The 27,201-nt window shown below is 41.6% G+C and overlaps 1 long non-coding RNA gene across 3 annotated transcripts; it reads right to left on the bottom strand.

Moving 5' to 3' along the window:
• Window positions 1–2,428: 2,428 nt before the first annotated feature.
• LOC111095236 lies at window positions 2,429–22,059 on the bottom strand. Of its 3 annotated transcripts, none has more exons than XR_005357113.1 (3): window positions 21,242–22,059; window positions 19,130–19,283; window positions 2,429–5,023 (listed from the first exon to the last, which is right to left on the bottom strand). It is a non-coding gene; the product is annotated as an uncharacterized LOC111095236 (long non-coding RNA). The 3 variants fall into 3 exon arrangements; XR_005357112.1 differs by having other exon boundaries at window positions 19,130–19,192; XR_005357114.1 differs by having other exon boundaries at window positions 2,429–3,004; window positions 19,130–19,192.
• Window positions 22,060–27,201: the final 5,142 nt, after the last annotated feature.

The raw sequence follows: 27,201 nt of genomic DNA, 5'->3' as shown, positions 1-27,201 counted from the left end.
TTCATGTTCCTCTGTTTAAAATAATCCTTACCTATTTTACTTCCCCCTATCTCTTTTAGTTGTCTTTCTTATAAAGCGCATAGTTAGATGAGGTATTTTTTCTATCATATCTCAAGAAGTAGTCTTTTAACAGGAAGCTCTAACCTACATATAGTACTTTCATAACTAAGATACACGGTTTTTGAGCACATCATCTATTCTAATACTGATTTTTATTTTCTGCTTCCATGTTGGTTTTTTCTAGTTGTTTTAAATATCGCTTCCAGCTTCTTCCAAAATAACTCTTTTCTTTGATAGTGTTTTAAAAATTGTATTTACCATCAATTTAAAACTTTTGAAAACATCTTCTACTGAGTTGTTGATATTTTGTGTTTCTCTTATTTAAGAATGGTGCTTAATCTTGCTCCTGTTTTCCCATGCACCTTTCTCCTACCCCTCTGTCTGTGTTTATAGAAACTGAAGCTTTAAATTCTAATCATTACTAATAAGTTATAGTTCAAATGTGGCAGGTTCTGTATTTCAAGAATTATTTTGAAAATATATATGCATTCAGCATTACAATCTGCTCTGCTACTATTGTGATTTATGCTCTGTTGAACTAGCTTGAACTCTCACAGTCAGTTCTAGTTTATGACGACTTCCTTATACTTGAGCTCTTTATTTTGCTCCCTCCCTCTAGATTCAAGGGCTTTTTGAAACAAGTACACATAGATGCTATTTCTGAATTTTTGCATGTTTGAGAATGTTTCTCAGTTTCCCTCACCCTCATAAGATGATATTCATGGGAAATAATGTCTGGACAGCATTCTTCTTCCTACAAAATTTAGTAATTATCACTTTATTGACTTTCAGTGTTCTGTCAAGAAATAAATCTAAAACTCTAATACAGTATCAACCAAAATTCACACACTTCGTCTTGACAAAAAAAAATACCCTAACATTTGTGTGGACAAATGAATATGGAAGGAAGGTCAAGACTTTTCAATAAACTTTCTGAATCAAATGTATAATGAGGGGGTACTTGCCAATCCAAAATGAGAAGATGTTATTAATTTCTAACAATTAAAAGAACACTGGTTCAAGAACAAGCATACAGATCATAGAAGCAGATTTAGTATAATGTTTAGCATAAAGTAAAGATAACATTACAAGTAATGTTAGAGAAAAGATAGAATATTTAACTTATGGTATTTTGATTCATTTGTTCCCAAATTGACTGATATGGTTTATAATATTTGAAAGCTATTTTAGTGTAGAGAAACTAGAAATAAATATAATTATGTAATATATAAATTTGCTGTGATGGTGGCCCAACTACATCAACCCTGTTTATCAAACCTGACAGTGTGCTAAGTGATATTTCAGGAGCAAGAAGCATAATGATGAATAAGAGGGTTTGTGATCCCTGCCCTGGCAGAGCTCACACTCTGTTACAAATTATTAAAATCTAAGAATAACACAACAGGGAAAAATCACACAGTATATGAAAATGCCCAGTGGTTAAGAGAAGGGAGGTATTGGTGTCTGATGTGAGTAATCATGCAAATTATTCCTATGAAATAGATTAACTGTAAGAATATGCAAAAAAAAAAAAAGAATTCTAGTGTCAATGAGATCCGATAGTGAAATGAAAATGAAATGAAAAAAATGATATCTGAAATTAACGTTCTCAGATGTATAAGGAAGAACTACAATTACGGTGATACACTGTCTCATTTTTCCTAGTCTTTGACAAACCATACAAATTTTAAAATAATACAGAGCATTTGGATATTGAAAACACTCAAACTTAAATTTTAGTGATACACACACAAACATGTTTCATACTATGATGAAGTATTAAGATATTCAATTACTAAAAAAAGAGATATTCAACTACTAACATGTTAGGGAAAAAATATAAGATTATTTTATAAATCAATATGAAAAATGTAGCATCTCAATTTAAGAACTAAGAAGCTAAAGAGGAGAGAAATACAAATAAATAAGATGCTACAAATTATGCAGTCTCTTAATAACAGAAATTCACTTTATTAAAAAATGAGGCAGAATTTTAGCTCTCAGTTTGGCAAATATCTTAAAACACGATATGATGGATTGCTGCCAGGACTGTCGTGAAAACAGAACTCCCATAAACTTTTGACATTGTAAATTGGTATATATCTTCTGGAAGCCTCTCTTATATCAAGAGACTCAAAAATGCCCAACTTTTCTGACTCAATATTTCTAAGATTTCCCCCCAAATAAAGTGTGTGTGTGTGTGTGTGTGTGTGTGTGTGTGAAGATGTTCAGTGGGAGATTGTATGAGGAACACAAACAGACACTTCCATTCATAAGACTAAGTCATGCACAATATTAAATCATGTCTCTGAAGATTATTTAATACAGAAAAATGTTATATAACTTAAGAAAATAAGCCACACAATTGTATGCACAGTACATATGTATTTTGTGAAAACCATATGATGTGTAAGCTATGTATACTTTTACAAAGTCCTTGTGTAGATTTTTATTGTATAGAAAAAGGTATCAAATGGAAACATGTCAAATTGTTAACAGCGGTCAGCTATGGATGGTGAGGTTAAGGATGCTTCTTTTCTTCTGAACACTTTATTTTTCAAATAGTCATCTGTGGACATATTCTACTATAATAATTATTACAAAATGTTATTTTTAAAAGTGAGTCATCTGGTTTTATAGCATCTCTGACAGATGGTATGCCAGCCTGAACACTTCCAGTGTGTAGGGGTCTCAACATTTCCCAGCTTATCCACTCCATTGTGTGACAGTTTTAATTATTAGAAAATGTCCCTTATACTGAGCCAAATTCTGTTTCTCTGTGAATGCTGTCCATTGGTCAGAAGTGCATCTTCTCCTCCATATGGAGAGTCTTTGGATATTTGAAGACAGCTGTCACGTCAGCCCCGGGTTTTTCCAGGTTCAAACTCCTTAGCTTCTTTAACAATCCCTAGTATGGACCACATCTAGTTCATTGGCTTCCAGGCTGCAGAATTATGTGTTAGAAAGAAAAGCTTAATTATCAGAATCAGTTATGCTTGCCAAAAAGGAAGACATCAAGCCTGCCTGTGACCATTTGTGGCCTTCACTCTACCTGTGATGACTTCTCACAGCCCAGGCAGAGGGGGCAAGGTCCTCACCTGCCTCTTGTCTTCTCCTCTACCTGCCAGGTCTTGGCTTCCTCCTTACTATCAGAGTACCATGTCATGCCTTCATCTTGTTCAAAGCCGAACCGCAAGGGATGTGCTTTTGCTCTGCTATTCTCTTTATCACTCTTTGTTACTTGTCTCCTTCAATTCCCTATTTCTTCACATTTTTTGCCAGTGTTGTCTGCCTTTTCTCCCACCAAACCCCACCCTCAGCCTTATCATTAGATATCTAGAAGGTCATAAAAAACAAACCATATCTTTCTTCTTTGTGACACTTAACCTCAGAAGACCACTGCTTTTCACTTCTTCTTACTTTCAAACTGCAAGTACATTTTACTTATTTTTAAAAAATATTTATTTATTTGAGAAAGAGACAGAATATCAAGAGAGAGCACAAGCAGGGAGGAAAAGGAGAAGCAGGCTCTCAGCTGAGCAGGGAGCCTGATGCAAGATTCAATCCCAGGACCCTGGGATTATGATCTCAGCTGAAGGCAGATGCTTTACCCGCTGAGCCACCTAGGCACCCTTGCAATTACATTTTAATAACTTATTATCAGAATAAGCACACTTGAAGCAGAATACTCAAAGAAGTAGGAAATATTGGGTAGTAATATAATATTATGTTGTGAAATAAAACTAAACTCCTTTCTGATGGATTCAATCAGTCACAAAGTGTCACTCCATGTGCAAGAGAATGGTCCACCTTAAGTGTCACCCCATGATGCTTCTAGCTGAGAAAGAAAAACACATTTTCAGATTGTCAAGTGCAGCAAATATGATTCTACTAGCTTCCTAAAGAGTCTACTTCTAGGGATCACCTGTGTATTAGGGTTTTCAGAGAAATGGGACTAATAGAATGTGTGTGTGTAGAAGGAGTGATTAGAAGGAATTGGCCACATGATTACAGAGGCTGGCAATACCCATGTCTGCAAGGTGGGCTGTGAAGCTGGAGATGCAGGACAGACAGTGGTGTAGCTCCAGTCTAATGGGCAGCAGGCTGGTGGTCCAGGAAGAGCTGGCATTTCTATTTGAGTGTGCAGACAGGACAAGTTGATGTTCCATTTCAAGTCAGAAGGCGGCCTGGAGAAAGTCTCTCTTTTAGGGGAGAGTTGGTCTTTTGTTCTGGTCACAGCTTCAACTGATAGGAGGAGACCCACCCACATTATGGAGGGCATTCTACCCAACACCCACTGATTTAAATGTTAATTTCATCCAAAGATTCCCTCACAGAAACACGTAGAATAATGTTTAACTGAGTATCTGGGCATCCTGTATTGATGCATAAAATTAGCTATCACAGCCTGCTTATTAGAAACAATCTAAGTATCCATGAATAGGCATTAGCTAGCAAACAACAACACCTGGTGGCATACTATGTAGCTACTAAAAACCATGAGTAAGTAACACCCAAAACTGTCTGTGAAATAAGATTCCAAAAGAAAAGTAGAATAGAAATTCATATGTCCACAAACATAGCTTACGACCTGCCAAAAATAAATGTGCATTATTAAAAATGACTAGAAAATCTTAAAAAAAAAAAAGATCAAGGGTGGTGGGATGAAGGTATGAAGTTTCTAATGCATAGAAAATAATTTTTCTGCAAACTCCCAAATTGATGTCTTAGCCACATGTTCATAACTTCTGCTTTGTCCTGTGAAATTATCATTAAATGGTCCCTTGAAAACTCTGTAGGGGCTTTTACTATAAGATTTGGTTGAAACCAATGGAATTCCCTTACCTAAATTAGTGATAAATTGTTTTTTTCCTCCAAATGTTCTTATATCTCTTAAAAACAAACATCAAACCAAATAGTTTCCTTTGAATATCATCTTTTTTTATATGGGTCTTACCGATCCCTGCAATAAAAGACCAAAGGTAAAAGGTGCTGGCTTCCTGCTTCCAGAGAAGTCCCAAGCCTGATAATCATACAGTATACAAAAACTGTCAGTGGTCTCCTGAAGCTCTCCTCACTCTCTCCAGTCACAGGAAGAGGCAGAGCGTCCACTCTGGAGAACAAGAAGTAACACAGGTTTGAAGTGAAGCTCACTGGCAACAACAGTAGCTCCACAGTGAGCTATTGGCTCTTCTGCTGTTTTGTCTGTGACGGGGTAGGGATGAGTGTGAGTCAGGGCTGCAGCAGTACCAGAGAGCTCGATAAGAATAGAGTGTGGGACAGAACCAGCAGGGAGCCTTGGGACACCCTGAAGCTGGTAAGAGCAGGAATCTGGCCCCATTCCTGACCCCCCACCAGGACCACCACTGCTGCCACGCAGTTCCAAAGGAGCACAGAACTAGGTTAGGGGCTGGGCCATGTTTTCCAAGCCCTTGAGAGCAAGAGCTGGGGAGGATGGGCCCAGCAGGAGCTGTGGCCACTGAGGGACACAGTCTCTGTGACTTCAGTAGGGAGCAATTGGGGAGAGACAGCCTGGTTCCTCTTTACCATCTCTTGATGGTGCCTCCCATTGGTTGATCCACCAGAGGCCAGTAGGCATGGGAACCTGGATGGTAAGTCCAGTAGGTCCAGCCTTGAAGACAAGGCAAACAGAGAATGGCAGACAAAGGTAAAGAACAGCTTTCAGCTTATGTGGAGGTGGGTAGGAGGACAAATAGAAGGTAGTCAGCACGGTATGTTCTTTGCTGAGATGCATGGAGGAGGTAAAAGGTTTTTGCAGGGCTTCCCTTGACTTTGGGTAGATGGTGACACATTTCTGATGGTTCTCTCCAAAGGATAATCTAATCTGAACACCAGCGGGGAGCCTCGCAGGCTCAATCACGGCCAAGGTCAGGCGGAGTTTAATGATGTGCCTGACCATCATCATGGCCCACTGAGACACCTCCAGGGCAGACTAACCAGGACATGCTATCAAATTTGAAAGCATGGTACTTAACACGGACAGGAGCAAGGTAGGAGCGCCCAGGAAGAATTGTGGCAGATGCAGCTCTCATAACTCAGGGAGATGCCGTGTGTCATGTGTTCAACCCCAAAGATGACACAGGCACTGGTATTCGAATGATATTTTTATCCTCACTGCCTTTATATGTTTTAATGATAATCCTGATGTGGCTCAGGCCATGCTCTGGAAGACTTCTGCATTGTCTCAAAGGGAGACAGATCTGCAGTTTGGCCTCTTATTCATGTCTCTCTGGTTTGGAATGATGCTTGTTGTCTACAGAGCAATCCCAGGAAGGGCTGTGGCCGAGGGTCATCAGGTCCATATCAGACAGGAACTACAAATGCGCAGATTCTCCTCATAGGGGATGCCCATGGTCTGGCTGTGCCACAGTTTATTCATTCACCTACTGAAGGACACCTTGGTTGCTTCCACTTTTTGGTAATTAAGAGCAAAGCTGCCAAAAACATCCTTGTTCAAGTTTTTGCATGGACCTCAGTTTTTAACTCATTTGGGTGAATACCAAGGCAAGCAATTGCTGAATCTTATGGTAGGGGTATGTTTAGTTTTTTGAGAAACTGCCAAGCTAACCGCTAAAGTGGCCACACTCTGTTGCTTTCCCATCAGCAAGGAGAGCTTCTGTTGCTCCACATCCCCCAACTGTTTGTGATGTTGTCAGGGTTCTAGATTTTGGTTATTCTAACAGGCATGTATCTCATTATTGTTTTAATTTGCATTTCCCTGATGACATGTGATGTGGACCATTTTTATTATATACTTATTTGTTATCTGCGTATCCTTTTTGGTGAGATGTCTGTTCAAGCCTTTTGCCCATTTTTTTGGGCAAAAGACATGAAGAGAAATCTCACAGAGGAAGACATAGACATGGCCAACATGCACATGAGAAAATGCTCCACATCACTTGCCATCAGGGAAATACAAATCAAAACCACAATGAAATACCACCTCACACCAGTGAGAATGGGGAAAATTAACAAGGCAGGAAACCACAAATGTTGGAGAGGATGCGGAGAAAAGGGAACCCTCTTACACTGTTGGTGGGAATGTGAACTGGTGCACCACTCTGGAAAACTGTGTGGAGGTTCCTCAAAGAGTTAAAAATAGACCTGCCCTACGACCCAGCAATTGCACTGTTGGGGATTTACCCCAAAGATCCAGATGCAATGAAATGCCGGGACACCTGCATCCCGATGTTTCTAGCAGCAATGTCCACAATAACCAAACTGTGGAAGGAGCCTCGGTGTCCATCGAAAGATGAATGGATAAAGAAGATGTGGTTTATGTATAAATGGAGTATGACTCAGCCATTAGAAACGACAAATACCCACCATTTGCTTCGACGTGGATGGAACTGGAAGGTATTATGCTGAGTGAAGTAAGTCAATCGGAGGAGGACAAACAGTGTATGTTCTCATTCATTTGGGGAATATAAATAATAGTGAAAGGGCATAGAAGGGAAGGGAGAAGAAATGTGTGGGAAATATCAGAAAGGGAGACAGAACATAAAGACTCCTAACTCTGGGAAACGAACTAGGGGTGGTGGAAGGGGAAGAGGGCGGGGGGTGGGGGTGAGTGGGTGACGGGCACTGAGGGGGACACTTGACGGGATGAGCACTGGGTGTTATTCTGTATGTTGGTAAATTGAACACCAATAAAAAATTAATTTATTAAAAAAATAAAAAGAAAAAGAAAAAAAGAAAAAAAGAAAGCTAAAAAAAAGCGCCTTTTGCCCATTTTTTAAAAATGGAGAATGGGGTTGTTCTGTTATGTTGAATTTTAAGTGTTTTTTGTACATTTTGGATAATAGTCCTTTATCAGATGTGTCTTTTGCAAATATTAGCAAGCCCAGTTGTGGCTTGTCTTCTCATTTTCTTTATAGTGTCTCTTGCAGAGCTGAAGTTTTTTAAATTCTAATGAAGTCCAGCTAATCAGTTCTTTCTTTCATAGATCATGCCTTTGGTGGTGTACCTAAAAAATCATAGCTAACCAAGATCATCTAGATTTTTCTCTCCTCTATTATCTTCTAGGACTTTCATAGTTCTGCAATTTACATTTTGTCTTTATGGTCCCTTTTCCATTAATTTTTGGAAAAGACATAAGGTCTGTGTCTGGATTTAGTTTTTCACATGTGGGTGTCCTGTTGTTCCAGCAGTGTGAGTTGAAGAGACTGTCTTTGCTCCATTGTACTGCCTTTGCTCCTTTGTCAAAGATTAGGTGACTGTATTTATGTGGGTCTATTTCTGGGGTCCCTGTTCTGTTCCATTCATCTTTTTGTCTACAGCATTCACTTTTGATGTACACCATTCTCCCATGGCTTTTAACAGCCAACGACAGGTGCTCCTTGCCCTGAGCCCAACCTCAGTGGGTGCTACAATTCAGTCCTGGGTGTTTAGGTCTCTGGAGATGCCTCTGCTCCACTGCCCTGACTACCTTTCCCAGTCATTACTATTCTACATCTCGTTTTATGAGGAATGCAGGGCCTCTGTGAGAAGTTCACAGATATCACCCCCCAAAAAACAAGACATAAATACTAATGTTCTTAGGTTGTTCCTATAACCCTCTGGAATTCTTCACCAGACCCACCTGAGGGGCAGCATGTCCTCCTCCTGCCACAATGTTGAATTTTTATTTCCTCTTGGACAAGAACTAGATCTTATAACAGCATGTATTCTCTTTCTCAACTGTTGTTTTTTATAGAAACTTTATACCTTCTTCCTTTAGAGTTTTTATTCTATCTAGTCTCAGAAGGTCCCCTTTCTCTTACAAAAACAAATAATCAAACAAAAGATTTATGTTCTACAAATGAAAACTTGGATTTAGAGACTATTAGTTATGAGTTTAACAAATCCAATAGCAACTTCACCAATGTCTGTTGTCCTAAGGCCTGAGCTCTATCTTCCCACTCAGCTCATTTCATACAACATGTTATCACAATGCCCCAACTAGTGGAAAAAGGAAATAATATTAAAATGCATGAGAAAGAAAAAGAAAGTCTGGCTAATATCTCAGTATATCCTGGGTATACACATAGGCTCACACATAGATTACAAACAGAAAAATAGATAACTTTGTAGATCAAAATAAATGAATACTATATACACATTGGTATATTTCTCACAATCTTTAATTGAGAGATAGTTTTGCATAGTGAAGACCATAGTAGTGTATGAGTGAAAGATCTAAGTGTTGTATCTATTTATACAACTATCTATCTAGTAGTAGAAGTATAAGCCAGTTCTTATTTCAGTTTGTTATTAGTTAAATACCTGTTTAATAAAATATCTAGTTGAACAATTAATGACTGTTCTTAATAACAGAACTGTTAATTATTTAACTTTTTTTAATCTGCATTTTCCAAAACTTTTAATGGAAATAAAAGCTTTAACCAGATTTTTTTTTGCTAATTAAAAATGTTAAAATGTAGTGATAACTATGAGATCTCATTTCCACGTAACATATTGGCAAATATCCCAGACTTCAAGTGCCCCCAAACACTTGGTAAAGCAAGCAAAAGTCCTCTCCAAATGAAAATCACCTCACTCTAGATCTCAAGAAATTTCTTCTTTTTTTTTAGATTTGGGGTTTTTAAAATTTATTCATGAAAGACACAGAGAGAGAGGCAGAGACATAGGCAAAGGGAGAAGCAGGCTCCCTGTGGGGAACCTGATGCAGGACTCGTTCCCAGGACTCCAGGATCATGCCCTGAGCCAAAGGCAAATGCTCAACCACTGAGCTACCCAGGCATCCCTCAAATAATTTCTGAAGTAGTTTTACAAAGGCAATATCCAGCAAATAATCAACAGTAACCAGAAATGCAAGAAGATCATACAACATAAATGAGATCTATAAAGCAAAACAATAGGATAGATCTATATGGATTCCAGTTACTAGAACAATCAACCACATCTTATAATATAACTGTGCTATCATGACAAAGAATAGAAAAGCCATGTTTGCAAATTTCTGTAAGGAATAGGAAACTAACAACTGACATAACCAATTTTGTAAAGAACAAAGAGCAAATTCTAGAACTGAAAAGTACAAAAATGAAAATGTATTACATGGGTTTAAGGGCAGATTAGACATTGCTGAAAAGAGAATTAGAACTGGAATAGAGGTCAAAGAAAATATCCAAAATAAGGCACAGAAAGACACAGGAGGAAAGAGACATAGAGTAAGATGCTGAATACAGTGAGAATCTCTCAATGCATGGAACTGGAGTCACAGAAGGAAGAGAGAAAATGAGTAAGAACCTTTAAAGAGTAATGGTTGAGAAAGTTTCAGAAGTACTGAAAAACAGTAATTCATAGATTCAAGAAACCCAATAAATCAGAAGTAGAGGAAATAAAAATAAATCTAAAACTAGGCACCAAAAAGAAAAAAGTCTATAAAGACAGATTATCTCCAGTTTCAAAAGTTAGGGAGGAGGGGCAAGACGGTGGAAGAGTAGGGTCTCCAAATCACCTGTCTCCATCAAATTACCTAGAAAACCTTCAAATTATCCTGAAAATCTATGAATTCGGCCTGAGAATTAAAGAGAGAACACCTGGAATGCTACAGTGAGAAGAGTTTGCGCTTCTATCAAGGTAGGAAGACGGGGAAAAAGAAATAAAGAAACAAAAGGCCTCCAAGGGGGAGGGGCCCGCGAGGAGCTGGGCTGAGGCCAGGGCGAGTGTCCCCAGGACAGGGAGCCCCGTCCCGGAGAAGCAGGAGCTGCACCGACCTTCCCGAGCGGAAAGGGGCTCGCAGGGAGTTGGAGCAGGACCTAGAAGGGCGAGGATGCCCTCGGGTTCCCTGGGACACTAACAGAGCAACTGCGCGCCCAGGAGAGTGCGCCGAGCTCCCTAAGGCCTGCAGCGCGCACGGCGGGACCGGTGGGACCGGGAGCAGCTCGGAGGGGCTCGGGCGGCGGCTCCGCGGAGGGGGCTGCGCGGCCCCGGGAGCAGCTCGGGGGGCTCGGGCAGAGGAAGAGGCTCCGTGCGGAGGGGGCTGCGCGGTTCCAGGAGCAGCTCGGAGGGGCTCGGGCGGCAGCTCCGCGGAGGGGGCTGCGCGGCCCGGGAGCGCGAATCCAACAGCGCAGGCTCCGGAGCACAGGGCGCCGGGACACAGCCCAGGATCCGGCCTCCCCGGGACAGGCAGAGGCCGGGAGGGCCCAGGACAGCAAGGACGCTCCTGCCCCAGCTGAGCAGATCAGCGGCCCCGCCCCGGAGCCTCCAGGCCCTGCAGACGGAGTTCCTGCCGGAGCTGAATCCAGGTTTCCAGGGCTGGCCCCGCCACTAGGGCTGTTCCTCCTGCGGCCTCACGGGGTAAACAACCCCCACTGAGCCCTGCACCAGGCAGGGGCACAGCAGCTCCCCCAACTGCTAACACCTGAAAATCAGCACAACAGGCCCCTCCCCCAGAACACCAGCTAGACGGACAACTTCGAGGGGAAGCCAAGGGACTTAAAGTACACAGAATCAGAAGATACTCCCCCGTGGTTCTTTTTTGTTTTGTTTTGTTTTGTTTTGCTTTTTGATTTGTTTCCTTCCCCCACCCCCCTTTTTTCTCCTTTCTTTCTTTTTCTTTCTCTTTTTCTTCTTTTTTTTTTCGTTTTTTCTTCCTTTTTTTTCTCTTTCTCTTTTCTTTCCTTCTTTCTCTCCTCTCTTATTCTCCTTTTTCCAATACAACTTGCTTTTGGCCACTCTGCACTGAGCAAAATGACTAGAAGGAAAACCTCACCTCAAAAGAAAGAATCAGAAACAGTCCTCTCTCCCACAGAGTTACAAAATCTGGATTACAATTCAATGTCAGAAAGCCAATTCAGAAGTACTATTATACAGCTACTGGTGGCTCTAGAAAAAAGCATAAAGGACTCAAGAGACTTCATGACTGCAGAATTTAGAGCTAATCAGGCAGAAATTAAAAATCAATTGAATGAGATGCAATCCAAACTAGAAGTCCTAACGACGAGGGTTAACGAGGTGGAAGAACGAGTGAGTGACATAGAAGACAAGTTGATAGCAAAGAGGGAAACTGAGAAAAAAAGAGACAAACAATTAAAAGACCATGAAGATAGATTAAGGGAAATAAACGACAGCCTGAGGAAGAAAAACTTACGTTTAATTGGTGTTCCCTTGGGCGCCGAAAGGGCCAGAGGGCCAGAATATGTATTTGAACAAATTCTAGCTGAAAACTTTCCTAATCTGGGAAGGGAAACAGGCATTCAGATCCAGGAAATAGAGAGATCCCCCCCTAAAATCAATAAAAACCGTTCAACACCTCGACATTTAATAGTGAAGCTTGCAAATTCCAAAGATAAAGAGAAGATCTTTAAAGCAGCAAGAGACAAGAGATCCCTGACTTTTATGGGGAGGAGTATTAGGGTAACAGCAGACCTCTCCACAGAGACCTGGCAGGCCAGAAAGGGCTGGCAGGATATATTCAGGGTCCTAAATGAGAAGAACATGCAACCAAGAATACTTTATCCAGCAAGGCTCTCATTCAAAATGGAAGGAGAGATAAAGAGCTTCCAAGACAGGCAGCAACTAAAAGAATATGTGACCTCCAAACCAGCTCTGCAAGAAATTTTAAGGGGGACTCTTAAAATTCCCCTTTAAGAAGAAGTTCAGTGGAACATTCCACAAAAACAAGGACTGAATAGTTATCATGATGACACTAAACTCATATCTCTCAATAGTAACTCTGAATGTGAACGGGCTTAATGACCCCATCAAAAGGCGCAGGGTTTCAGACTGGATAAAAAAGCAGGACCCATCTATTTGCTGTCTACAAGAGACTCATTTTAGACAGAAGGACACCTACAGCCTGAAAATAAAAGGTTGGAGAACCATTTACCATTCGAATGGTCCTCAAAAGAAAGCAGGGGTAGCCATCCTTATATCAGATAAACTAAAATTTACCCCGAAGACTGTAGTGAGAGATGAAGAGGGACACTATATCATACTTAAAAGATCTATTCAACAAGAGGACTTAACAATCCTCAATATATATGCCCCGAATGTGGGAGCTGCCAAATATATAAATCAATTATTAACCAAAGTGAAGAAATACTTATATAATAATACACTTACACTTGGTGACTTCAATCTTGCTCTTTCTACCCTCGATAGGTCTTCAAAGCACAACATCTCCAAAGAAACGAGAGCTTTAAATGATAGGACCAGATGGATTTCACAGATATCTACAGAACTTTACATCCAAACTCAACTGAATACACATTCTTCTCAAGTGCACATGGAACTTTCTCCAGAATAGACCACATATTGGGTCACAAATCGGGTCTGAACCTATACCAAAAGATTGGGATCGTCCCCTGCATATTCTCAGACCATAATGCCTTGAAATTAGAACTAAATCACAACAAGAAGTTTGGAAGGACCTCAAACACGTGGAGGTTAAGGACCATCCTGCTAAAAGATGAAAGGGTCAACCAGGAAATTAAGGAAGAATTAAAAAGATTCATGGAAACTAATGAGAATGAAGATACAACCGTTCAAAATCTTTGGGATGCAGCAAAAGCAGTCCTAAGGGGGAAATACATCGCAATACAAGCATCCATTCAAAAACTGGAAAGAACTCAAATACAAAAGCTAACCTTACACATAAAGGAGCTAGAGAAAAAACAGCAAATAGATCCTACACCCAGGAGAAGAAGAGAGTTAATAAAGATTCGAGCAGAACTCAACGAAATCGAGACCAGAAGAACTGTGGAACAGATCAACAGAACCAGGAGTTGGTTCTTTGAAAGAATTAATAAGATAGATAAACCATTAGCCAACCTTATTAAAAAGAAGAGAGAGAAGACTCAAATTAATAAAATCATGAATGAGAAAGGAGAGATCACTACCAACACCAAGGAAATACAAACGATTTTAAAAACATATTATGAACAGCTATACGCCAATAAATTAGGCAATCTAGAAGAAATGGACGCATTCCTGGAAAGCCACAAACTACCAAAACTGGAACAGGAAGAACTAGAAAACCTTAACAAGCCAATAACCAGGGAGGAAATTGAAGCAGTCATCAAAAACCTCCCAAGACACAAGAGTTCAGGGCCAGATGGCTTCCCAGGGGAATTTTATCATATGTTTAAAGAAGAAACCATACCTATTCTCCTAAAGCTGTTTGGAAAGATAGAAAGAGATGGAGTACTTCCAAATTAGTTCTATGAGGCCAGCATTACCTTAATTCCAAAACCAGACAAAGACCCCACCAAAAAGGAGAATTACAGACCAATATCCCTGATGAACATGGATGCAAAAATTCTCAACAAGATACTGGCCAATAGGATCCAACAATATATTAAGAAAATTATTCACCATGACCAAGTAGGATTTATCCCCGGGACACAAGGCTGGTTCAACACCCATAAAACAATCAATGTGATTCATCATATCAGCAAGAGAAAAACCAAGAACCATATGATCCTCTCATTAGATGCAGAGAAAGCATTTGACAAAGTACAGCATCCATTTCTGATCAAAACTCTTCAGAGTGTAGGGATAGAGGGAACATTCCTCAACATCCTGAAAGCCATCTATGAAAAGCCCACAGCAAATATCATTCTCAATGGGGAAGCACTGGGAGCCTTTCCCCTAAGATCAGGAACAAGACAGGGATGTCTACTCTCACCACTGCTATTCAACATAGTACTGGAAGTCCTAGCCTCAGCAATCAGACAACAAAAAGACATTAAAGGCATTCAAATTGGCAAAGAAGAAGTCAAACTCTCCCTCTTCGCCGATGACATGATACTCTACATAGAAAACCCAAAAGTCTCCACCCCAAGATTGCTAGAACTCATACAGCAATTTGGTAGCGTGGCAGGATACAAAATCAATGCCCAGAAATCAGTGGCATTTCTATACACTAACAATGAGACTGAAGAAAGAGAAATTAAGGAGTCAATCCCATTTACAATTGCACCCAAAAGCATAAGATACCTAGGAATAAACCTAACCAAAGACGTAAAGGATCTATACCCTCAAAACTATAGAACGCTTCTGAAAGAAATTGAGGAAGACACAAAGAGATGGAAAAATGTTCCATGCTCATGGATTGGCAGAATTAATATTGTGAAAATGTCAATGTTACCCAGGGCAATATACACGTTTAATGCAATCCCTATCAAAATACCATGGACTTTCTTCAGAGAGTTAGAACAAATTATTTTAAGATTTGTGTGGAATCAGAAAAGACCCAGAATAGCCAGGGGAATTTTAAAAAAGAAAACCATATCTGGGGGCATCACAATGCCAGATTTCAGGTTGTACTACAAAGCTGTGGTCATCAAGACAGTGTGGTACTGGCACAAAAACAGACACATAGATCAGTGGAACAGAATAGAGAACCCAGAAGTGGACCCTGAACTTTATGGTCAACTAATATTCGATAAAGGAGGAAAGACTATCCATTGGAAGAAAGACAGTCTCTTCAATAAATGGTGCTGGGAAAATTGGACATCCACATGCAGAAGAATGAAACTAGACCACTCTCTTGCACCAGACACAAAGATAAACTCAAAATGGATGAAAGATCTAAATGTGAGACAAGATTCCATCAAAATCCTGGAGAAGAACACAGGCAACACCCTTTTTGAACTCGGCCACAGTAACTTCTTGCAAGATACATCCACGAAGGCAAAAGAAACAAAAGCAAAAATGAACTATTGGGACTTCATCAAGATAAGAAGCTTTTGCACAGCAAAGGATACAGTCAACAAAACTCAAAGACAACCTACAGAATGGGAGAAGATATTTGCAAATGACATATCAGATAAAGGGCTAGTTTCCAAGATCTATAAAGAACTTCTTAAACTCAACACCAAAGAAACAAACAATCCAATCATGAAATGGGCAAAAGACATGAACAGAAATCTCACAGAGGAAGACATAGACATGGCCAACACGCACATGAGAAAATGCTCTGCATCACTTGCCATCAGGGAAATACAAATCAAAACCACAATGAGATACCACCTCACACCAGTGAGAATGGGGCAAATTAACAAGGCAGGAAACAACAAATGTTGGAGAGGATGTGGAGAAAAGGGAACCCTCTTACACTGTTGGTGGGAATGTGAACTGGTGCAGCCACTCTGGAAAACTGTGTGGAGGTTCCTCAAAGAGTTAAAAATAGACCTGCCCTACGACCCAGCAATTGCACTGTTGGGGATTTATCCCAAAGATACAAATGCAATGAAATGCCGGGACACCTGCACCCCGATGTTTATAGCAGCAATGGCCACGATAGCCAAACTGTGGAAGGAGCCTCAGTGTCCAATGAAAGATGAATGGATAAAGAAGATGTGGTTTATGTATACAATGGAATATTACTCAGCTATTAGAAATGACAAATACCCACCATTTGCTTCAACGTGGATGGAACTGGAGGGTATTATGCTGAGTGAAGTAAGTCAATCGGAGGAGGACAAACATTATATGTTCTCATTCATTTGGGGAATATAAATAATAGTGAAAGGGAATATAAGGGAAGGGAGAAGAAATGTGTGGGAAATATCAGAAAGGGAGACAGAACGTAAAGACTGCTAACTCTGGGAAACAAACCAGGGGTGGTAGAAGGGGAGGAGGGCGGGGGGTGGGAGGGAATGGGTGACGGGCACTGGGGGTTATTCTGTATGTTAGTAAATTGAACACCAATAAAAAATAAATTAAAAAAAAAGTTAGACTGACAGCCCACTTCTCAACTATAATAATGGAAGCCAGAGATGATGGAAAGATACATTTAATGAGCAGAAGAAGAATAACTGCACTTTTATCTATTCTCAGTGAATACATCTCTCAAAAGTGAGAGCAAAATAAATAAACCTTGAAGAAAAGAAAAAAGAGAGACAACTTCCCACCAACACATCTACATTGTAAGAAAGTCTAATGGGTATAATTAAGATCAAAGAAACATGTCCCTGGATGGGAAAAATGTTGGAGATGCAAAAAAGAATGAAGATCAATGAAAATAACAAATAAAATGAAATGTAAGTAATCTTTTACTGTACAAAGCAAGAATAATATTGTCTTGCAAGGGTTAAACCATATAAAAGAATGGAAAAATACACCATGGTATGAGGGAGACTCTGAAAAGTGGGGCCAAAATATTCTAAGGTCTAGGATACTTACAGTATTAGGGAGGAAAATATAAAAATATCAGTTAATGTTAAGTTAGAATAAGTCAAAACATGGTGTTGAAAAACTAAAGTAACCACAAAGTGCATGGTAAAAGACAGCAGGGTGTCTATACTATTAGAGAAAAAATATCAAAATAATAAAAACAATGCCCCCATTGAAAAGAAGTCAATAAAAGAGAATAAATAGAGTATATAACAGGAGCAACAAATAGTGTGCATTTAGTGCAGTGACAGTTTTAATCAAGGTGTATTGCATAAAAAGGTAGAAAAAAACATCCCACCCATGTACCATTTTTATGAGTTATCTAAAACATAAATATACAGAAGGTTGAAACAAAGCAAAACGGAACAAATGGAAAAAATACTTAGTTATTACTGGTGTGGAATGGCTTCCAGGAATGTTCTTTCTAACATTGAGCTTACTCATTGGGCACCTTAACACAAAGGGCCAGGCCAAGACATACCATGCTGTGAAAGGGTCTTTTGGTGCCCAGTGCTAAAAATATGTGGGATATGCAGAAATAAGATGTCAAGGGTGTGGAACCAAAGGTACCCTTAGAGAAAGGTTCTAGTCAGTAGATCTCTAAGTAGCAGATTCAGTTCTCACAAGAGATTTTTGACTAGATAATTTTAACAGTTAAAACATCCCACATAGAGTATTTTCTTTTTCAATGGGTACCATTTGAAGTAAAATTTATCATTTCTGTCTGTAGGGCATAAACATGGAACTACTATACACAGTGAGTAATCTTTGTGGGAAGTCACATTTTATTAATCCCACTTTAGGAGATCTCATTTTAAGATACCTGACATTTCTTACTGACAAAGTCTAGTGACTCCAGATTACCACCTGCACAGCAAGGAAACCTGCTCCTATGACAAAATGTCTATACATATTCATCCAGGGTCAGTGCATATAGTCTTAACCTGGTTATATGTTTGTGTGTCTCAATACAATATAGCAGTGATTTTAAAGTGTACTGGGGAAAAATAATGTGTTCTGGGATGCTTCTTGTGTATCTTTAATTTTAGAATAATTGTGGTCTAGTGATCGATTATACTAAAATTCAAATGCAATGAGAGAAAGTACCTGATTTACCTTATTAGGAGTCAATAATATAAAAAACAAAAGACTCAAAGAAGTTTCAAAATGTCAAAAAATTATCTCTTATTATATCACAATAAAAAAGCAAAATTCTAAAGCTAATGGTCAAAGTACTAATGGTAAGGAGAAGAATTATGTTAGCCAAGAAAATGCTGGTAATGAAAATAGTAACATTATATGTTCTCATTCATTTGGGGAATATAAATAATAGTGAAAGGGAATATAAGGGAAGGGAGAAGAAATGTGTGGGAAATATCAGAAAGGGAGACAGAACGTAAAGACTGCTAACTCTGGGAAACGAACTAAGGGTGGTAGAAGGGGAGGGGGGAGGAGGGTGGGAGTGAATGGGTGACGGGCACTGGGGGTTATTCTGTATGTTGGTAAATTGAACACCAATAAAAAATAAAAAAAAAAGAAAATAGTAACAGACAAGATCAGGAAGATTAGGAGAATATTCTCAAACAAAATGAAAAAGCAGAAGGAAGGTAAAAGCAATAGTAAAAAAAGTATAGTCTGTGTGATCAACAGAGTATCCATGAAGGTCAGCAGCAACTTCATTTTGACAAATTATTGGATTCGATAGGATTTGGTAATGATTCTTTTGTTATGATCTGATATGATAAGCAGTATCCCATTCACATTGTTTAATGAAAGGTGGTTTTTGTTTTTAAAATTATGATCCAATAATAACAATAGAGAATCCAACAAAGTGTGTAATGAGCAAAATATATTTTTCTAACACATTTCAAAGGAGAAAATTTAGTACCATTGTTATCCAACCTCATCAAAGCTTAAATACCTTGTTTCATTTCCAATCAGTTTTTGACATGACAGACATTGCTGATCTTAGGTTTTCCAACTTCTGAAATGTATTAAATACATACAATAGTCATCATGATCTCAGAGAGTAGAAGAAGGTGATGTTTCTTGGATTGCATGTAGATCAAATAAAACTGAAACAGATCAATCTCTTTAAAGATATATAAATATTATTTTAAAGGGCTAAAGATAGGGCAATGCCAATTAAATTTTTACATGAAACATGCTTACCTTTCAGAAGTCAAGAAATGAAGTGGTGTTCTTCAAATAATGACAATTTAATGAGCATATTAAACCCATTGCTGTGTTAGCACCAGAGTTATGTAAAGAGGAAAAACAATTGACTTGCTTATTCAAAACAATTTAGGAAGAATTAATTGAAATAACTGTTAATTAAAATTAACTGAGTTAATTGAAAAAAACGGTAATGAAATTGTAAATCAAAGAAAAAACAGACACAAAATACAATACCATTATTGTAGAGTTTCTACCACATGTGGGATTTAAATAATAATCAGTGTGCAATTATATTGCATTACTGTTATAGCAGAAAACTCGATGAGTTTTAATTTTTTCACCAGCTGCAAACATCTATCTGAGAATCGATTCAAAAGAAGAGAAATAAGTTCTGGATGATTCTAACCTGCTACTAAGCAAAATTCATGGTAGGCCATGAGACCACACTGAGGTTATGGAAAGGCAAGGGGAAAGCTATATGTGCTCTCTTAAAACTTTGATAAATATGCAGAAGGCACATGAGACATTGTTCTGATAGCTCCTGGACTGCTTTCTACTTGACTATTTTTCATTAGTTCTGCATTTCTCCTTCATATTCTCCTTATGGAGAGAGTACTTGGCCAACTTAGATTTTTTTTCTGGAAAAGACCAAGTGTGATGAGACAACCTACTCATTAAAAAGCTGTTCAGCCTTGAAGCACAGAATAATAACATTTTTTTAGGAGTCCGGAATAAAATTTTGAAGACTCATAAGAGAAAGCAATCATGAATGCCATGCCAAATGTTTGTTTTACAAGTTAATACATTTCAGTTGTGCCTTGCTTGAATACACTCTTCCGCACGCTCTCCTCCTTCAAGCAACGAGAGGCACCTGCTCCTTATTTTCTTCCCACTTCGTGAAGTTGCAGGCTCTGTTTTGCCTCCTATTATGTGTACTTTGCCTCTTTCATCATGCAGCTTATTATATCTTTCACTTCCTTGTCTTCTCACTTTATGGGTCTTCTCTGGAAATTTGCATATAAGTGCAACCCCAGATCTAATGTCTATCTTATGGACACACTGACCTCTCCTCTGATGCTTACTGAACTCCTGCCTGCCTGCTGGGCCTCCCTGTGGAGTCATGCTGCTTCTACCTCAAATACGCTATTGAAAACTGAGCTCATCACAACTCATTCGCCTGATACTTGTGTGAACATCAACTATACAGTGAGTGCTTTCATTTGGGTGGGACAAAAATAAGATGGCTCTGGCCCTACCCTCAAAAAGCTCATAGTCTGGAGGGACAAAAATGTGTGGATAAATGTGGGAATGCACCCAAGGGGATGCACTGAGCCTCACTGGTCCTCAGCTTCAGGTGGATTGCACCTCTCCGCACCCAGGGCACTGGTGGCTCTGACTCACCCTCTCCTCTCCCCATACACACCCAGGCAATTCCGAGCTCATTAATGGCAGTGTCCTGGCTTCTCTTCAGTCTTTGGACACCACTGCCCTTGCCCATACCTTTATAATGGCCCTATACCAGCTTTTGAAATGGGATTTTCTTATGCCAGTCTTTGACTTCCCATCCATTTTATACAGATCACTGCTCCAGGGCTGTTACCCAGGCTGAAATGGTTCATTGGCTTCAGTGCCAAAGAATCAAAAGAATCAAATCCCAATTCTCAGCTTGATATGGAAGGATGGCATCTCCCCCAGGTTCCCACAGAACCTTCACACACACACACACACACACACACACACACACACACACACACACTTTCCCATGTTCCCTTGGGCTCAGGTATACCAGGTCACAGACCACCTCTGAGTGGCACAAGCACTGTGAGTTCCACGCATACACAACTGGCTTACTCACCAGAGCTGCAGTGTGGGTGCTACAGGGTGCACATCTCCTCATTCCCTATGCAGTCTCTCCCTCCCCGCCACACACACTGTGTGCATAGCAGAGTCCATGTGCCTGTCTAGCAAATGCTTCTTGGATTGACAGAAGTGCTTTAGAAGTGTCATTGGCTCAAGGCAGTGAAGGGAAACTACACACATGGTGAGGGTAGCCGTGTAGCTCTGTGCTCTGCAGAGGTCTGCAATGTTGGCCTGAACAGCAGAGCGTGGGGTACTGAGTACCAGAGCACCCTCCCTGACAAGTGGGGAGGAGAGAGGGAGGGACAGATCCCAAATGAGAAAGTCTGCAGCAGGGCAAGCCTGGAGCTCAGGTCTCTGGAGGCCCAGCCTCCCTGCCTTCTGGCACAACCTGCTGCTCCAGAGTTTTTTATTTCAGTGACAGGCATTTCATGGTTCTGTCACTTTTATTCCGTTTTGGTGAGGCTTCTGTTTCCAGGAAGCAAGCAGACAAACGCAAGCCTCAATTATAACATTTCCCTGCAATCCTAAAACCATTATCCAAAGGACGGGAAGAAGAATTTAGGTTTGGGGAACCGCAATGCTGGGAGGATCCTCAGTGGGGCCCGAGCCCGCCCTCTGTGGACAGTGAGTCCCAGCCTGCGCTCGCTTCTGCTTGAGGGACGCTGGGGGGGTGGAGAGGGGGTGGAGAGTGGGGCTCATGCTCAGCACCGTGGACAGCTGCTGCGGCCCCAGGGCGCGGAGTCCTCCTCGCTGGCCCCACAGTGCGCATCCACCAGGCGGCCTTGGAGGTTGGAACTCCATGTTCTAAACGTTTCTGTCCCTTTCTACTTCTAGCTTTGATTCTAGAATTTCAGCGCTACTGTGACAGACACATGAGGGGCCGTGGGGTTCCGTGAGGTCAGAGCGCGTGACTTCCCCTCACAACCAGATGGGCGTCAACTGCCCCAGGCAGAAGGTCCTCTCCCCCACTCCTATCTCTCTCCTCGCTTTCTCCTCTCTCTCTCTCTTCCGTTCTCTCTCTCTCCTTCCCCCCCCTCCTCTCTCTCTCTCTCTCTCTCTCTCTCTCTCTCAATCTGTCTCTCTCTCTCTCCCCCCTGCCCCATGACCTGTCTGTTCTCTGCCCGGAGCATAAGGCACAGTGTGTGATCACCCTTGGCTGCCCTTGAAGAAGTGAGTTTCCTCCCCCTGAATCTAGAGAGCTCTTTGGAGGCCGGCAGGCCCCTCCATTACACTGTCACAGAGGCTGACCCAGGCAGAGAGGGCCAGGCCATCCGCGGCAAAGAGCAGAAGCCCTGCAGCCTCAATTTCGTGCCCGTGAGGGCCTCCCCTCATCACCAAGGACGGCGAGTCCCTGGGCCCTTGCTCAGGAAGCTGCCAGGCTGGGACAGCTGCAGGCCACCGTGCAGTCATGGGACAGCCATAGGTCACCGTGGGTAAGCGCAACATGGCACAGGGAGCGAGGCCTCCAAGCTCAGGTCTGTGTGTAGGGAGTTCAAAGGCCCTCCTGCCTGATGGAGTTTTTGGATCCCCTTGTTAAGAACCACAAACAGGGCCATGACCCCTGCTGGGCACCGTGTGCCTCGGGTGCAGGGCTCTGTAGGATTCTGACTCCTCCACACAGCATCAAATCCTTCAACGAGAAACAGGAAATGGAAATCGTGCCCTAAATTTAATTCCAAAATACAAGTTGCCTTTCAGGCCATCTGATCCATATAACCAGAGGACTGGCATTCGGGAAGGATCTTTCCCTGAGGATGTTATTCTGTATTGGCAATGAAAGGCCACCAGAAGGTCACGTTCCAAACAGCATCGTGTCTGCTCCTGTGTCACCGCAACCATCATCTTTGCTCATGTTTACTGGGAACTATTCACTGAGCGCTCTGTTCAATGCCTAGTGCATGTTCATTCATTTAACCGTCACAGCGATTTTACAGTATGGAAACTATAACTGTCCCCATTTCACAGCTGAAACTATAATTGTCCCCATTTCACAATTGGCTTCTGGTCTCACAGCTGGGACGTTGTGGAATTAGGATGTGGTAAAGCCCAGATTTGAAATCAGACCCCAAAGAGATGAAATGACTTGCAGACAGTAACACGAAAGTGCTGCACGACCAAAGTCTTCTGGTCCCCGGTGCTCTCCTCTGAGAGTCCAGGAGCCTGAGCTTTGGGGGGTTTGAGGATACCAGCTTTAGGATCAGACCAGACCAAGGTACTTAGTCTTACTCACTCGGGGACCATGAATAAGTTAGGTCTCAGCTCAGAGCTCCAGTTCTTCCTCCATACGAAGGAGGGGGCAACATCACCCATAGGGTGCTTTGGTGTGTTCCATACAATTAGTTCAGGGCTTTTCAGAAGTAGAAGAACAGCCGGGACTGAGAAGCACTAGGATAGAGACGTGGCTCCTGCATTTTCCCTGCGGTGGAGCTGAGGATACCTCCCTAAGCCGCCAGCTTCCTGCCTCCTCCTCACAGCTTCTCAGGAACAACACCTGCCCTGGCCAGGGAATGTCATGGAAAGGTGAAGAAGGGCTGTGTCCTCCAGACAGGTTGATATATGAAGGACTTCTGAAGAGCCATCACACCACACTCACACATACACACATGCATACACATGTACAATGCACATGCATGTGCACACACGCACATGCACACATGCTCACACACGTGCATACACACACATGCACAGACTCGCACACACACACTTTCTACTATCACCACTGGAAGGATAGGAAGGTGGTAAAAAAATTATAAATGTTATTTAAAACTGCCTCATCCTGGGAGGTCAAGTTCTCCCCTGAAAACATGAAGACAGGGAGTAAAAGCTCTCACTTTCACCCCAATGGGGCACTGAGTGAAACCAAGGGCCTTGCCTCATGGGGCCTACGTGTGGGTGCAGACCAGGTGGTGAACGAGTCTGGAGTAGCAGTGACATGGCATGAAGCAGCCTGTCTCGAGAACTGAAGGGCTCTGTGGATGTTTGCAGGAATCTGCGGATGCATAGCTACACCGTGGTAGGGGATAATCACTGCTAAGCTGTTTGGTGCTCTTGTCACGTCTCGGCCTTTCATCAATGACACCAAAACTTTGTTGTCTATTTTGCAATTGAGGAAATCCAGGAAAGACCAGAGAGCTACTGAGTTAGGACTGGGGTCTGGGTCTCAGAATACCCAGAGCAGAGTCTTCAGAAGGAGAAGTAAACCGCATGAGCAGAGCTGATGGTGGGGAGACCCGGCTAAGCCCCAAGGCTACCACCTCAGGTAGCCCGAGCCTGACGGGCCCAGAGGGACACGTGAGGCTGTCAGTCAACAGCAAAGAACTGTTTGAAGACCAGCTCCCTGGAGGGAGAAGAGCATATTAATGATACGAATTGCATATTCTTAACAAGGCAGCCTTGGAGAAATTAAGCATCAAGGAATAGTGTGTGGCTCAGAGCTAATTTACAAACTATTCAAGGCAAAGATAATGAAGATGAAAGTCCATGTTTATTAGAGATTTTTTATGTGCCAGGAAGTGTGCTATTGGCTTTTCATAGATTATGCTGTGTAATCCTCAGGAAGCCCTTACAAGTTAGGTGCCAATATCATCCACATTTTCACAGATGCAGAAACTGAGTCTAGGAGCTTCTAACCATTCCTCAGACGCATCGTGCTGGCCATGCATTTGCCATTCATTTTGTTGGGACGCTGCTCCCTGGGTCTTCATGTGCACAACCTTTCATAGGCTTCAAGGATGCACTCGAATATCTCCTGGAGAGGTTTTCCTGACAATGAACCTACCAGAACTCCAGAGTCTCCTAAGTCTGCTTGCCTTCTCTCTAAGGCAGCTGTCACTACTCGAAATTATGTCACACCTCTGTTTGTTTACTGCTGGTCTGTCCGGCTAGAAGGTAAACTCAGTGAGAGCAAGGGACTAACCCAACTTATTGCTGGTTGCAAAGTCTGACACATAGTAGATACTAAATAAACATTGGGTGAGCAGATGCCGGAGCAGATGGGGATTCAGCGTCCTACCCTCAGCCTTTGCTGGCCCTTCCCACTCCACGCTGGCCCTCAGGTTGGTACATACTTTCCGAGAGACCAAGAATTCTGCTGCCAAGTGTCACTGCCTACTGGTCAGTAAACAGAGATGGGGATGCTCTAGGCTTCTTGCAGATCACTTTTCTACTTTAGGTCCTTGGGCTGATTAATTTAAAAACCAGAGAACTGAGAATCATCACAGGCTTTCCTGGAGATTAAATTCTGTCTGTTGTTATTTCTTTGAATATTTTTTCCTTCCACTTCTCCCTGTTTTCTTTCAGGAATCCTATTAAGTAGATAGTGAGGCTTCTGAATCTGTCTTCTCTATGACTTTTTTTGACACAGTTCCTATCTCCTTGTCCCTTTGCATTGCATTCTGGGGACTCCATTTGGCTTAAACATGCAGTTTATTAATTTGGTCTTTGGCTGTGTCTTTTCTGCTGTTTTTATCAGCCACTGAGTTTTCTAAATGATTTTTTTTTATATAGATGCAGCATCCGCTGTCATCTCTCAGAGAATATTAACAAATCTATCAGGACCCTCTTGACTTTCTCTGGGTGGCAACTGTTCTCTTTGTCAGGTTGCTTCATCTGCATGCATGATGTCCCTCTGCTGCCATATTTGGTCCTTGTGTGTGTGCCTGCCTCTTTGAATCTAAGAATTGCCATCCAGCCATGAGTCCTGGTTTTACTTGCTCAGCCTGCCTCTAGGGATTGCAAGAAGGGACAGGGCTGTGGCCATCAGGGGTGCTCTTAGCCGTCCTCCTGGAGGTCATCATGCACAGGGACATTGCCTGCATCTCTGGTCTTGATTCCTCCACTCAACACTCCTAACTAAAAGTAGCACTCACTGTGGTCTACAGTTCAGCACACAATGGCTCTCCTGCATCTACCACAGACTCCTAGACATCTAAACATCTGATGGTGCCTCCTCCTTCCTGCCAGTAGCTTCCGCCCCAGTGCAGAGCCTGTCAAGAGCCAACACACCAGTGGCAGTGCTCCTGGGTTCTGCACCTGTGGTTCTGAGAAGTGCTCCTCCTCTATGACCTCCAGCCAGGTCTCCCAGAGACCTTCCTAACACCCGGGCTGTGGGGAGAATGACCTTTTGTTCCAGGACAGTGAGAACTCAGCATGGGTCAGCTAGGTGTTCACCATGCTCCTTTTACCCTCTTATGTCTCCTTAGCATCTGGTTGTTTTGTGGATGTAAAAAGAAGTCTCAAGTACTGAGTCTGTTGGGAGAGCAGGGGGAGGGAAACAAATAAATACACATACACACAAAACCCTCTTACATTTGAAAAATAAATGATATTGACGTAGATGTCTATCATACAGCCCCATAAAGTTTGCTGATGGACCCTCTGATAAAAGGTTGTCTCTGAGATATCTGGGTAGCCAAATGTCAAACCCTGCCAAATGTCTTCTGAGATGAAAGGACTCTAACCCAGTGAGACATTTGTTCTTAAGTAGAAAGTCCTGTCTCCCAGCTGGCTGACCAGCCCCCTTAGATACAAACAACCCTCAGGAGTCTGAGGAGAGGGAATCTGCAAGCAGCCTGGGGCTCTGTGTGTGGGCTCTTTGCTCAGCAATACTGTGGGCCCCTCTGCCACGGAACCCGCTAGTCAATGTGCTCTGTGATGAAATCTTTCCAATTTCCCTGTTAAAGGAGTTGTTGCTATTTCTCAAAATTAGAATGATTTATGAATTATTTTTCAGAGATAAAATATTATTGACCAGACCCTTTTAGAGTTAATAAACTAGCTACACCAGTAGGTTGATTGGTCAACCCAGATGAATAACTATGTGAAATTTTTGTTGTTGGAGTTTTAAAATATTTGTTGCCTTCCCTTTCTCTCTGTGAAAAAGATAGACTTTTTGAAAAAAGTTTTCAAAATCAGTTAAGAAATGTATAGCACGGAAAGGCACAGCCCTGGGAGCCT

Source organism: Canis lupus, chromosome 3 (assembly GCF_011100685.1).
Source record: "Canis lupus familiaris isolate Mischka breed German Shepherd chromosome 3, alternate assembly UU_Cfam_GSD_1.0, whole genome shotgun sequence".
Lineage (NCBI taxonomy): Eukaryota > Metazoa > Chordata > Mammalia > Carnivora > Canidae > Canis > Canis lupus.
Note: the sequence above shows the minus strand (reverse complement) of the source record. Positions and strands in the feature narration are given on the sequence as shown.